The sequence below is a fragment of the Sinohyriopsis cumingii genome, unplaced genomic scaffold (genome assembly GCF_028554795.1).
Source record: "Sinohyriopsis cumingii isolate HCF-2022 unplaced genomic scaffold, ASM2855479v2 utg001752l, whole genome shotgun sequence".
Lineage (NCBI taxonomy): Eukaryota > Metazoa > Mollusca > Bivalvia > Unionida > Unionidae > Sinohyriopsis > Sinohyriopsis cumingii.
The window spans coordinates 1,743,597-1,758,615 of NW_028316044.1; the positions used below are offsets into that span (position 1 = coordinate 1,743,597).

A 15,019-nucleotide genomic window follows, 5' to 3' on the forward strand; every position below is an offset into this window, starting at 1 on the left:
ATTAGACAAGTAGTATTATTATACAAATGGACCAAGAATTTCAGCCGCATCCCCTGGTCGTCAATTACGAGGCATCTCGCGACGGCATTGTTAGAAATCGTAGACTGAAGAAGCCGGTTGGATGGAAAAATAATCAGGGGTATTTGATGTTTGGTGCCGGAAAAAAGAAGTATTATGTTCACAGGATTGTATTTGAAGCATTCAACGGATTAATCGAAAATGGGCTTGTGATTGATCATATTAATAATAATAAGACTGATAATTCTCTTACAAACTTGCAAGCTATCTCGCAAAGTCAGAATACCAAAAAAGGCCAAACCGGTAAATACCCAAAGAAAGCAAAACCCGTAAAGTCATTTGATACAACAACTCACGAGGAAAAAATATTTCAGTCGATGAATGAGGCAGGAAAATATTTTGACATTTATATCGCCTCAATACGATTTGTTGCAGAAGGAATACAGAATTCAGCGATCTCAAAAAAGACCGGGCATAGAATTCGATTTTCATATATAACAGAAATCAGCGAGTGATGAAGTCACCGGCGCCTATGGCGCTGACGAGGTCACGTCTAACGAATTATTAAACACCTTCGGAATTGATACACGGGGTTTCATTTTTCTTTTTATTTAAAAACAAGATGTTTTATAAGAATAATGAATATCGAAGACATCAATAATATATTAGCCGAGATTTCAAAATTAAAAAATCAAGGAATTGAATTATCTGATGGTCTCGACAGTGAAAAAATATTATCCGATTATGAAATTATTAACGAGCAATCAAAACGGGGACGTTTTACCCTGGCCCGCGAGTACTTTTTTATAAAACGATTACAACATACGATCAATGAAAACTTGTACCACAATGACGCAAATGCATTCATTGGACTATTCACTGCCGTTGAAATAATACGAAAAAAACTCGGACGTGTTTATGAACGACGCCGGGAGATTTCTAGTAAGATCAAAAACATTAGAAGGATTATAGACGAAAACTCCGTGGAGCCCCCGATGGTACACTCGGCGGAAAATTAGAAAATTGCGGATCAATTTACAATAATGGTAGGTGAATCACTTACTACTCGGCTAGCCAGAGAGCGGCTAGCAGCGCTTAGAAAGTTTATACCGTTACGAGACAGAGTGAGAGAGAAACTTCAAACGCGACAACAAATGCAAACTGATTTTGCTGTTGGAAGTGAACAGTTATTTGCCCCGGTAACTAAAGCGACTAAGGATGTTACGGCGGTAACTGTACCCGTTCTTGGTGCGCTTGAAAAGATAGCGGCAGAGACAAAACAAACAAAAAGGTCTTTAGAAACACTCCCTGCAAAAATAGCGGCTGCTACAACACGGAGGCCACCGCCACTCGCTATAACCGAACCACAAGAACCTTATGTTACAATGGCCGACGAGGAAGAATTAGGTGCTACTGCGAAAGAACCAGAAGAAGAAATACCCGAAGAAACACCAGAAGAAGAAATACCGGAAGAAAAAGAGGGGAATATACCCCGTATTGTACTCAAGAAGAGCACAATAGATGAAATTAGAGGCTTCAGCAACAGGGAAGAATTAATTAATTTTGCTGCCAACAATTTTGCTAAGAGCATACGAGATAAGAAGCATATCAATAGCGGTTACGAGAAAAATATAAAGTCGTTAAAGGACTGGGCAAGAATAGTGTATTTAGCGAGTAAACATAAAGATGCATTACCACATCGTAGTAAATCCGATTACGACGCATTCCACAAGGAAGTTAAGAGTATAACACCAAAAAAAGGAAAAGGATACTCTGTTGGTAAAGAATCCTACGGCGTTACCTGTCCTAATAGTGTTCTCAGTGATATATCACGGCTGGAAGTACTAATCGGAGGAAAACGAGCCGGAAATAACTCTCCGGAAATAATCAATGAGGCCGCTGATATTTGCAAGCGGTTATTTGCAGGCGGTATTATGGACATTAATGCATATCGAACGCTCATAGACGAGCTCGTGGATGATTAATTGGAAAACTGGTGTTTTTAATAAGGATGATCATACACTACAACCACGATAAACCAGTACTCGTCTACGTGGTAAACTCGCGATTGCCTGTTTACCGCGCGTACTATGGAGATGGTCTCGGTAGCACCATTGCGGGGTTATTTACAAGAATGGCTCCAAAAGTAGCGCCGTTAGCCAAACAATTAGGAATGAAGGCTATTGATGTTATTCGTGATAAGGGAATCAGCGCTATTGGAGATGTTGCCGGAAAGGCGCTTTCAGCCGCGCGGGACAAACTAATGTCGTTGGTGAAATCCAAGAGATTTTCAAAAAGAAAACAGAAACCACCGGTAATGCCATCAACGACAGTGATGCCTGCAAATGTCAGTAAAGTAATAAATAACGCCGTGGAAGAAAAACTAGAGTCGTTGGCGACGACTCCGTCGTTGGCGACTTCGCCATCCGCCGATGCGGCAACCAACGCGCTCATGAACGCGATAGCGGGGAGTGGTTTAAATTCAAAGAATTTACGACGAAAACGACGTTGATGGATTTCAATTGAAAACATCAACATGATAAATAATAGAATGTTTGCGCGAACCGCTGATCCCGCGTTTGATATGGACGCCCCAGTGCGCAGGGATGATTCTGTCCGTGATTATCAATTTTATTCTTATTATGCAGCGCAACCCGACCTACGATCGCGAATTGAACTTCAAGTCCAAGATACCAGTAAATATTTTTTGCCGTGTGAAGCGTTTATCGAAATCGAGGGAGAACTCGTGACAAATGCCGCCGATAATGCACCATACGCAGATGACCATCGTGTTCGAGTTGGCTTCGTCAACAACGGTATCATGGCGTTATTTGAGAGCGCCAGATATCTTATTGACGGGCGAGAAATTGAATCAATAGAACGCGAGGTTGATGTTGCAACAACGATAATTGGGTTGGCGAGATACTCGGATGATTATACAAGATCGGCGGGCCCATCTATGATGTTTTCGAAGGACACCACCAATAACGCTGACCATCTTCAGTACGTTAACGTGCTGGCGGAAAGAGATACCGCAGCTGACCAGGATGAAGCAGCCAATCCAGACCGCAGAGCAAGACCAGGCGCTAATTTCAATATTATAAAAAGCACCAATAATGATTACAATCTAGGATTCGCAGCACGAGTAGGAATGTTGCAAGGACCACGCCGACAGTTTTCATGCGCGATTCCACTCCATCACATATTTGGATTCTGCAGAAATGTCAGAAAAGTTGTCTATGGGGCTAAGCATACAATCGCGCTGACGCGAAGGGGTGATGATAACAATGCAATATGGCGTGCTGCTGGCGTCGCTGCCGGTAAAGTCGTTTTAACTAAAATGGCATTGTGGATGCCGGTGCTGACTCCATCAGTTACCACGGAAGCACGATTGTTAGCATTTATGGAACAGGGAGGGAAATCGTTGTTGAGTTGGCTAGCGGTAACAACTGATGCTAAAGAGGATAACGTCGCCGATACGTTTACATGGCACCTGGCGTCAAAACAGGGTGTTTCAGCCCCGCGTCATATATTCATAGCGCTGCAGAATAGGGAACGATTGGGTAGTCAAGAACGCAGCCATATGATATTTGATCAATTAGGAGTCAGGGATGTTTCGCTGAGAATAAACGGACAACAGGAACCATCCGAGGATATACAGCTTAATTACGGCGACAACCATATCGCACGTGTGTATCATCGATTGCTGTCGTATATGGGTCGTGATCAAAACGTCGACACTGGTTTGCAAATATCACAACTTGATTTTAAAAACCTGTATCCGATTTATTATTTTTCGCTGGAACATCTTGATTTAACGAGACAATCCGTCGTTGATATACACTTCCGAGCTCGTATAGCCCCGGGTGGTGTTAATTATAGAGCGGTTGCTGTCATTCTCAGCGATAAATCAATGCTGCTAGAAGGCGTTGGTGGACGAATGAGAATCGTTGATGCGCCAGTGGAAAACATGTAATTGAAAGCACAAAACGCGTTTACAATAAATGTCGTATAGTGTCGTCAGTGTAGAGTTGACTGATGGTCAAGTCAAGAAATTACGATCAAAGTCGGCTAAACAATGCGGAACCACAATAACGCTGAAGCCGTCACAGATGGCAGGTGGTAATCATAAGATATCGTTGACGGCGCGTCAAATAAAACATTTCAATGATGCGATGAAGAATAAAAAGGGTGTTCAAATAGATTTTTCAGCCGCAGCAATTAAAAACATGGAAAGGACCGGTGGGATATTTCCACTGTTAGCTGCGATTCCAGCGTTGATTGCCGCGGCCGCACCAGCAGTGGCTAAGGCGGCGGCGTTAGGAGCCGTTGGTACCGCGGCGGGGATGGCATTGAAGAAGGCAACCGGGAAAGGCTACAAAAAAAAACGACCCGTGGCCGGAAAGGGTCTAAGACTACCGGGAACCCCGTATTCATGGTACTCGGGAAAGGGTCTAAGACTACCAGGAACCGTTTATTGACTCGGGAGTCAATGACTCCCATGTCTAATTTTGATTTAATAGGCGCCGCAAACGCGCTAGCGATAAAAAACTTCAGAGGTGTTTTTATGAGGGATCAATTACCGGCGGCCCCAAGGAATACTGAAACAGGCATAATTAACCTCGATGGGTCCTCCGGAGCGGGAACTCATTGGGTTGCGTACGCGATTGATCCGCGTGCAATCGTCTATTTTGATTCATACGGGTTAGCCCCGCCGAAAGAGTTCATGCGGTATGTCCGGGCGTGTTCAGCCCGGGCGTGTTCAGCCCGGGTTTTTTATTCCACGCTGCCAACACAGCGATTAAGTGACCCACCGATATGTGGCCGTGAGGTATTGAACGTACTCGCGGCGATTTCATCATCGCGGAAACCACCTCATGTGGTTGTAAACGAATACACTAGTGGGGTTGTAGAAGCTCAACGGATTTTAGAGAATAACATTTACAATAATAATGATTGATATCTGGGGGCGACCGGTTTCGGCGCTGAAACAATCCGCGGAAACGACCGCCGCCGACATAAAAAAACTAATTGAGGATGAAATCGCTGATATGTTGAATCTAACAAGTGTTGACCCGGGCGAAATAGTTGTATTTCAAGACCGCCAGGGTAAATTGAAATCCGGTAATGTGTCACTGAATGACGTTTTAATACGACAGCGTGATGCCGCCGAGAACGCTATCGCGCTGTATACCAGCGACGGACGACTCAGACCAGGTAAACATATAGTGGAGATAGAGAGAATAATAGAATTAATCTGAGACGGTACTATAAGGTTGAATGAATCCGTGATCGAACTTGACGCGCATGTGAAAAAATCTGCCACCGAGGTGAAAAAATCTGTCACCGATATACAACTCACTACCGCTAGTTTTTTTGGAACCCCGACGGTAACCGAACCGAATCTTGCAACAATAAAAAATACTATTTTGGAGTTTACGACGCTGTCGGGCCAATTTACCTCGTTACGAAAAAATGTTAACAGGATCGATGACAACTTTGATAAATTCCTTGGTAAAAAAAATGCCAAACCGGATGAAATCACAATAACTATAAATGATATCACTGCGTATGGACAGGAAATAGAAACAATCAAAACTGATGTTGCAACGAACAAAAGGAGTGTAGACGCGCATGAACGGGAAATAGAAATAATCGGCGCTAATGTTGCAACGATCATAAATAATGTAGACTCGCATGGACGGAAAATAGAAACAATCAAAACTGATGTTACAACGATCATAAATAATATGGACACGCATACACAGGAAATAGGAACAATCAAAACTGATATTGAAGCGAACAAAAAAAATGTAGACGCATATTGGCGGGGAATAGGATTAATTAAAACTGATGTTGCAGCGAACAAAAAAGGCATAGACGTGCATACATATGAAATAGAAACAATCAAACTTGATGTTGCAGCGAACAAAAAAAGTATAACCGAGAATACACGGGAAATAGAAACAATCAAAACTAATGTTGCAGCGAACAAAAAAGATGTGGACACGCATATACAGGAAATAGGAACGATTAAAACTGATGTTGAAGCGATTAAAGACGGACTACCGAGAGTAGCAGAGCAATTCGAAAAAATAAAAATCCCTCATGAGAACATCATCAACACAGTATACACAATTCGGCATGGATCATTCGATTGGACTCCTACACAGAATACAGTAAATATCACCGCAACTGTTAAGGGCATTTATCGATTGACACTGGTTTCAATGATGCAGTTTAATATATTATCGTCGAGTTCATCCGGGTTTAACAATACAATATCAACAATTATAGACAAGAACGCAACTGAACAGTTTACAATTTATGCCGTTGATAGAAATCTAGCCCGGGCAAACATTACATGGTATGTGGAATTTGCAGCGAATCTAAGTAATTAAAAACACTAGCTCTTTTAAAATAAAAATGACCACCAAGGAAGTTGAATCAGAGGTATCACCGACGTCACATCAATATCGATTCGATACCGCAAAAGAATTTTCCGCGAACTTGAAAACGCTTTCCGAACAATACCGTGTAAAAATAAAAAAATACCGTCGTAAAATAACCGCCATCGACGCGGTCGTGTACTCGGTGTCGGGTATAGTAGCTGGCGCCGGTGTTATTTTATCCACGGTGACCACGATAACCCCGATCGCTGTTCCAATCGCTGTCTCCGCAATGACAACAGTTGCTGGAGTTGCCAACGCAATCACTAGGAAGATATCATCGTGTTTTCAGAAAAAACTCAACGAGTATACAGTAAAACATCAAATAGTATCCGACGCATACTCGAAATTATCCGGGTTGATCTCGTTATCGATTGATAATTTGTTCGTATCCGATGTTGAATTCTCCACGATGGTCCAGTTATATAGCTCCCCGATGTCAAAAATCGAGGATTTTCAACTGGAAGCCGAAACCACCTGGTTGTTAAAATTAGACACTAAAAACAACGAATAATAATAATGTCGCTGAACCCCGAAGGGTCTCAATTACTTCAGCGGATCGCGGAGAACACCACTCCGGTACAAACAAGTATGATATCGATAACATCAACGAAACCCGAATTCAGTGTGAACTTCCCATCACCGGTTCCAGTAAAGGAAATAGCGCTGGCAAAATTGCGAGTATATCACAGTTGGCCTAATATCCGAGCGGACGCATTTAACGGACAACAACCTAATAACTCGCTGGTTTTTGCACGGACAAATAAACCCGATGGGACCCCAAACTGGGAGGAGGTTACAATACCAACTGGGTCATACCAAATAGAGCAAATCAATAAAGAATTTCAACGCAGGATAAAATCGATCACAGGAAAGGAATCAAAAATCGCTATTACGGTTCATGAACCGACGTTATCGTCGACGATTGAAATAAGCACACCGGGGTATATGGTTGATATTTATAACAGTTCAATAAGAACCATACTAGGATGGCCTGAGAATCCACCCGCGGACACCCCCCCATCAACTATCCTCAGACACGATAACGGAGATGGTGGTAGGCATATTGCTCCATACAACGTAAATATCGCATCAGTGATAGCGATCAATCTAGTGTGTGATGTTATCGAAGGGAGTTATCAGGTGGATACCAAGCAATCAAATCAAGCTCAACAGGGGTATATCCTTTATTCGTTTTCACCAACAGCCCCTCCGGGATTTTTGATCATTGAGAGTCCGATTAATCCGGTCTATATGCGATGCCATGATCGGTTTTTAACGAGAATTAATTTCAGACTTACCGATCAGTCAAATAACCTAATTGATCTGCAAGAGGAGGAGTTAGTGATCACTCTGTTTGTAAGATCATAGCAGCAGGGGGGGCGATGACATCGACGCGGTCGTCGATGTGCTTACCGGACGCTGACGACGCTGGGGATCGGCGCACAGAAGGTGTTAATTAAACCAAATGACGTCAAAATCGTGTAGGATGGACCGACGTCGTTTTTTTTTTTACCAGGCGCTGACGACACTAGATCGTTGAGTGCAGAAAGTAATAATTAAGCAAAATAACGATTGGACAAAATGTCCGATTCGCCCCCCCTGCTGCTATTCCAAGCAGTCGATCCGGGTTCGATTCCTGGCTGAAACATCGCTTTTTGTCACTGCCCTACTTAAAGCGAACATATCTCCTGTTGGAGATTTTTGAGCAACCCTCGGTCACAAGATTCAATACTTTTCTTCGCTGTGCATCATTATTTTTTGCATATGTATGACGTTCATAAATCTTCCGCTAATTCCAAAGATGGCCGCGATGCTTAGTTGGAAGAGCTTCTGATTCGGTATCAAAAAGGGTACCGGGTTGGATGTTTACTCAGGCAAGCTCCGAACGGCGGCCTCTCTGGGAACTAATTACCTCGTGGTAAATCCAAACAACTTTCACTTTCCTCGCCATAGTAAAGACAATAATATTTTGAAAATGACATTACAGAAAATATTTCCTAACATAGATCAATGGGAACAAACCCAAGGAAAAACAGATACATGTGTTTCCGTCCGGCTGACCGTCCATGTTTTTCTTTGCCGATCAATGAACTTTTTCCCCTGGGTAAAATAAGAAAACTAATTTCGGAAACTGATTGACGCATCTATTTCAGCCGGTTTTGCCCAGTCCTTGAAGCGTTTATATACATAAATAGATAGTTCATTATAATATATGTCATGTCAAAAGAAAACAATCTACCGACTCTACTTTTAAAATCAGTTGAATAGGAAATCTATACATTTTTATAGCTATATATTAAAAACTCAACTTAATAACTAAACAAAATGTTTGCTTATATTTTTATTTGAATGTTGTCTTTGCTCTCATTTTGTATGAGAAACAAAACATTCCAAATCAAAATTATGCTTGGTCAAATTAGTCCAAAAGAAAGTACAATTGCAAACCGGCTAAATCACAATGAATTTCAACTTTTCAGTCTCGCACGTAAATCACACTGTCCAAATCCTGACAGCTCGCCGCAAGACTTACAAAAAAACCACATCTCTTCATTGATAGGCATGCCTTTTTGAAAATAAAAAGACTAATGCGATACATTGATCAGGAGTCTGCTAATCATAAAGCCATGTAATATCAAATCCAACAAATAATTTTTGCATCAACCAACCTATCCAACTTTAAATTAATTCAGTTAGTCAACTGTCAGTGCCATTTTTATTAGAGAATCAATCACTTGACTAACCAGAGAACTTTTTTCATAAAGAGTCCACATATTTATTGGAACAAGCAAGAGAATCGACGCCGTTCTGCCACCTGTTGTCCTTTTTCAGCAACCATGTATATGGTTTGTTGATGCTACGTTTGCAGATAGAAAAAAGAAAATAATACCCATATTCATGTCATTGAAGTATTTTACTCTGAATCCAGTACAGATATGCACAAGGCAACTAAAATGTATTTTACATATCAATAGACCTATAGCGATGACTACACGATGTTTTTAAGACTGCTTGTAATGAGATGGAGTTATTTAATACAAATGGAGACGAAAAGAAATGGATGTATCTCATGTCTTCATTTCATTTCTCCGTATTAAAAGAGTCATTAATTTATTACTATGTTTAGACACGCATTATGAGAATAGCGACCATCATTTTAAGAGATATCTTGTTGGTCCAGGTAGATGGGCTACGCAACAAACATTATCAAATGACACAACAACAAAAAAATTTGTTATCATGCGATGGAGATCAAGTATAATTTTTTGTCATAAGAATGTCAGTGTTAAATGGAATATTGACACAAACACCTACTTAAATATTCTCAGAAGCAGCCATATAATCCCACATGTATTCATCTATTTTCAAATAATTATCAAAACGAATTATCAAAAGATTATACGAAATTGAAGATTTTGTCTCTTGAGCTGTCGATTTGATAATGAATTCTGGATGAATGGACCATAATCTTTCATTGAATTTACTAAACATTTAATACAAACTGCACTGTCCAACTGCCATGAACCAACAACCGTATAGGATCCTAATTATACATGTTTACGTATCTTGCCTGAGGTCCCTCTGTTAATGGTAATGTCCTCGCTTTTCCATCTCTTTTCAAAGCGATGGTTTGTATCTTTCTTTTTTTCTATATTTTTTCTGTTTCAGTTCTCCCGATTGGTATTGTATACAATTTCTTCTAGCAAAACAAACAACACTATGAATAAAGGAATAAAATAATCCAGATGTGTAACACACTGAAGACATTCTAACATCTATAAATTCAAACTGAAACAAATAACACCAGATAATTTGCGAATATTGTTACTTCACTGATCTCTCACACAGGAATGATTAACGTTATGCATGACCTATTACCTAAGTGACGAGAATAGAGTATCATCAGCGCGTCGGTGGTGTAAAGGTTAGCATGGTTGCCTTCTAAGCAGCCGATCCGGGTTCGATTCCCGGCTGACGCATGTCATTTTGTCAATACCGAGTTTAAAAGCGAACATATCAGCGTCTTTGTTTTTCTTCTCTTTCGGATATTTAGCAACCCTCAGTCACAAGTTTCAATACTTCTCTTCACTGTGCATGATTTTGTTTTTCATATGTAGGACGTTCATAAACCTTCCATTAATTCCGAAGACAGCCACGATAACTTAGTTGATAGAGTTTCTGATTCGGTATCAAAGCGTGTTATTTAATACAAATGGAGATAAAAAGAAATGGCTGTATCTCATCTCTTCATTTCCTTTCTCCGTATTAAAAGAATTATTATTTTAGTACTGTGATTAGACACGCATTACGACAATAGCGAGCATCATTTTAAGATATTTCGTGTTGATCCAGGTAGATGGGCTACGCAACAAACATCATATCACACACAAAACCAAAATTTTGTTATAATGTTATGGAGTCTAGTATAATTTTTTTGGCATTAGAATGTCAACGTTAAATGAAATATTGACGCAAATATCTACTTAAATATTATCAGAAGCAGCCATATAATCCCACATGTATTCATCTACTTTCAAATAATAATCTAAACTAATTATCAAAAGATTTTACAAAATTTAAGATTTTGTCTCTTGAGCTATAAATTTGATAATGAATTATGGATGCCTGGACCATAACCTTTCAATGAATTTATTAAACATTTAATACAAAATGCACTGTCAACCTGCCATGAACCAACAGCCTTATAGGATCCAAACGATACATGTTTATGTTTCTTGCTTGAGGTTCTCCTGTTGCTAGTAATGTCCTCACTTTTCCATCTCTTTTCAAAGCGATTGTTTGTATCTTTCTTTTTCTCTATTTCTTCCTAGTTCAGATCTCCCGATTGGTATGGTATACAATTTCTTCTAGCAAACAAAACAGCACTATGAATAAAGAAATAAAATACTCCAGACGGATCACACAATGAAGACACTCTAACATCTATATATTAAAACTGACACAAATGACATCAAAATATTTTTGCAAATATTTTTATTTGACTGTTCTCTTTGAGAATATTTGCAAGGGAAAGATAAATGGATCAATCCAAACTATGCCACGTTGAATTAGTCACTGTAATGACAAACATTATACATGACCTGTCACCTAAGTGACGAGAATAGAGTATAACCAGCGCGTCGGTGGTGTAAAGGTTAGCATGGTTGCCTTCCAAGCAGCCGATCCGGGTTCGATTCCCGGCTGACGCATGTCATTTTGTTAATAACGAGCATAAAAGAGAACATATCAGCGTCTTTGTTTTATTTCTCTTTTGGATATCTAGCACCCCTCAGTCACAAGTTTCAATACTTCTCTTCACTGTGCATGATTTTGATTTCATATGTAGGACGGCCATAAGCATTGCACTAATTCCGAAGACAGGCACGATAGCTTAGTTGGTAGAGTATCCGATTCGTTATAGAAGGGTGAACGGTTCGATATTCACTCAGGCCACCTTCGGGACGGCGGTCATGTAACCAACAACTGTCAGATGATGATCATATATTTTAACACTTGTTGCTTTATCTGCCTCAATTGCTTTCACTTTTACATCTCTTTTCGAAACACGTCTTTATATATTCTTTCTTTCTTCTGATTTCTATGTTCCTTCTTCATAATGTGTCTTAGTCCTTTACAGTAATTACCATATATTCGAGAATAATTTTCACATATTTTGACACATATGTGAAAAGCTTTCATCATATTTCATGCACATACGCTTTGGTTTACTTTCTCTTCCTAAAGTAAATGCATCGATTCGTTCTCCTATTAATTAATGTTGTATTTTTTGTATTTCGTCTTTACATAACATTCACGAAACTGTCCGTAGTGAAGGGCCAAACACCACACCCTCCGAACTTCCCAGAGGTCTAAAGCGCTCACCGTTACGGATCACTGCCATCTCACCTCTGTCGGCATGGTTTCGAGTCTCGGGTTCGGCCAATGTTGGGATGAGAGGAAGCTTGCCGGTAGGTTCTCGTGGGTCGGTGGTTCTTTCCAGGGCTTTCCTGGATTCTTCCTCCACCATTTATACTGGCCGCCATGTATAGCCTATCTTGTGCTGAAAATGGCGTCAAACTTTGCAACAACAACGTCAGTAGTGAATACAACGAGATAGTCTATCTAACATGGATGTCTCTTACACATCACAGACAAGAATTATGCATGACATGTCCCCTAAGTGAAGGCAATTCCAAGCAGTCGATCCGGGTTCGATTCCTGGCTGAAACATCGCTTTTTGTCACTGCCCTACTTAAAGCGAACATATCTCCTGCTGGAGATTTTTGAGCAACCCTCAGTCACAAGATTCAATACTTTTCTTCGCTGTGCATCATTATTTTTTGCATATGTATGACGTTCATAAATCTTCCGCTAATTCCAAAGATAGCCGCGATGCTTAGTTGGAAGAGCTTCTGATTCGGTATCAAAAAGGGTACCGGGTTGGATGTTTACTCAGGCAAGCTCCGAACGGCGGCCTCTCTGGGAACTAATTACCTCGTGGTAAATCCAAACAACTTTCACTTTCTTCGCCATAGTAAAGACAATAATATTTTGAAAATGACATTACAGAAAATATTTCCTAACATAGATCAATGGGAACAAACCCAAGGAAAAACAGATACATGTGTTTCCGTCCGGCTGACCGTCCATGTTTTTCTTTGCCGATCAATGAACTTTTTCCCCTGGGCAAAATAAGAAAACTAATTTCGGAAACTGATTGACGCATCTATTTCAGCCGGATTTGCCCAGTCCTTGAAGCGTTTATATAAATAAATAGATAGTTCATTATAATATATGTCATGTCAAAGAAAACAATCTACCGACTCTACTTTTAAAATCAGTTGAATAGGAAATCTATACATTTTTATAGCTATATATTAAAAACTCAACTTAATAACTAAACAAAATGTTTGCTTATATTTTTATTTGAATGTTGTCTTTGCTCTCATTTTGTATGAGAAACAAAACATTCCAAATCAAAATTATGCTTGGTCAAATTAGTCCAAAAGAAAGTACAATTGCAAACCGGCTAAATCACAATGAATTTCAACTTTTCAGTCTCGCACGTAAATCACACTGTCCAAATCCTGACAGCTCGCCGCAGGACTTACAAAAAAACCACATCTCTTCATTGATAGGCATGCCTTTTTGAAAATAAAAAGACTAATGCGATACATTGATCAGGAGTCTGCTAATCATAAAGCCATGTAATATCAAATCCAACAAATAATTTTTGCATCAACCAACCTATCCAACTTTAAATTAATTCAGTTAGTCAACTGTCAGTGCCATTTTTATTAGAGAATCAATCACTTGACTAACCAGAGAACTTTTTTCATAAAGAGTCCACATATTTATTGGAACAAGCAAGAGAATCGACGCCGTTCTGCCACCTGTTGTCCTTTTTCAGCAACCATGTATATGGTTTGTTGATGCTACGTTTGCAGATAGAAAAAAGAAAATAATACCCATATTCATGTCATTGAAGTATTTTACTCTGAATCCAGTACAGATATGCACAAGGCAACTAAAATGTATTTTACATATCAATAGACCTATAGCGATGACTACACGATGTTTTTAAGACTGCTTGTAATGAGATGGAGTTATTTAATACAAATGGAGACGAAAAGAAATGGATGTATCTCATGTCTTCATTTCATTTCTCCGTATTAAAAGAGTCATTAATTTATTACTATGTTTAGACACGCATTATGAGAATAGCGACCATCATTTTAAGAGATATCTTGTTGGTCCATGTAGATGGGCTACGCAACAAACATTATCAAATGACACAACAACAAAAAAATTTGTTATCATGCGATGGAGATCAAGTATAATTTTTTGTCATAAGAATGTCAGTGTTAAATGGAATATTGACACAAACACCTACTTAAATATTCTCAGAAGCAGCCATATAATCCCACATGTATTCATCTATTTTCAAATAATTATCAAAAAGAATTATCAAAAGATTATACGAAATTGAAGATTTTGTCTCTTGAGCTGTCGATTTGATAATGAATTCTGGATGAATGGACCATAATCTTTCATTGAATTTACTAAACATTTAATACACACTGCACTGTCCAACTGCCATGAACCAACAACCGTATAGGATCCTAATTATACATGTTTACGTATCTTGTCTGAGGTGCCTCTGTTAATGGTAATGTCCTCGCTTTTCCATCTCTTTTCAAAGCGATGGTTTGTATCTTTCTTTTTTTCTATATTTTTTCTGTTTCAGTTCTCCCGATTGGTATTGTATACAATTTCTTCTAGCAAAACAAACAACACTATGAATAAAGGAATAAAATAATCCAGATGTGTCACACACTGAAGACATTCTAACATCTATAAATTCAAACTGAAACAAATAACACCAGATAATTTGCGAATATTGTTACTTCACTGATCTCTCACACAGGAATGATTAACGTTATGCATGACCTATTACCTAAGTGACGAGAATAGAGTATCATCAGCGCGTCGGTGGTGTAAAGGTTAGCCTTCCAAGCAGCCGATCCGGGTTCGATTCCCGGCTGACGCAT

The 15,019-nt window shown here is 39.5% G+C and overlaps 2 non-coding genes across 2 annotated transcripts; both read left to right on the plus strand.

Moving 5' to 3' along the window:
- The first annotated feature begins 10,375 nt into the window (after positions 1-10,375).
- Trnar-ucu (transfer RNA arginine (anticodon UCU)) lies at positions 10,376-10,447 on the plus strand. Its single transcript has one exon. It is a non-coding gene; the product is annotated as a tRNA-Arg (tRNA).
- A 1,158-nt stretch (positions 10,448-11,605) lies between these two features.
- Positions 11,606-11,677, plus strand: Trnag-ucc (transfer RNA glycine (anticodon UCC)). Its single transcript has one exon. It is a non-coding gene; the product is annotated as a tRNA-Gly (tRNA).
- Positions 11,678-15,019: the final 3,342 nt, after the last annotated feature.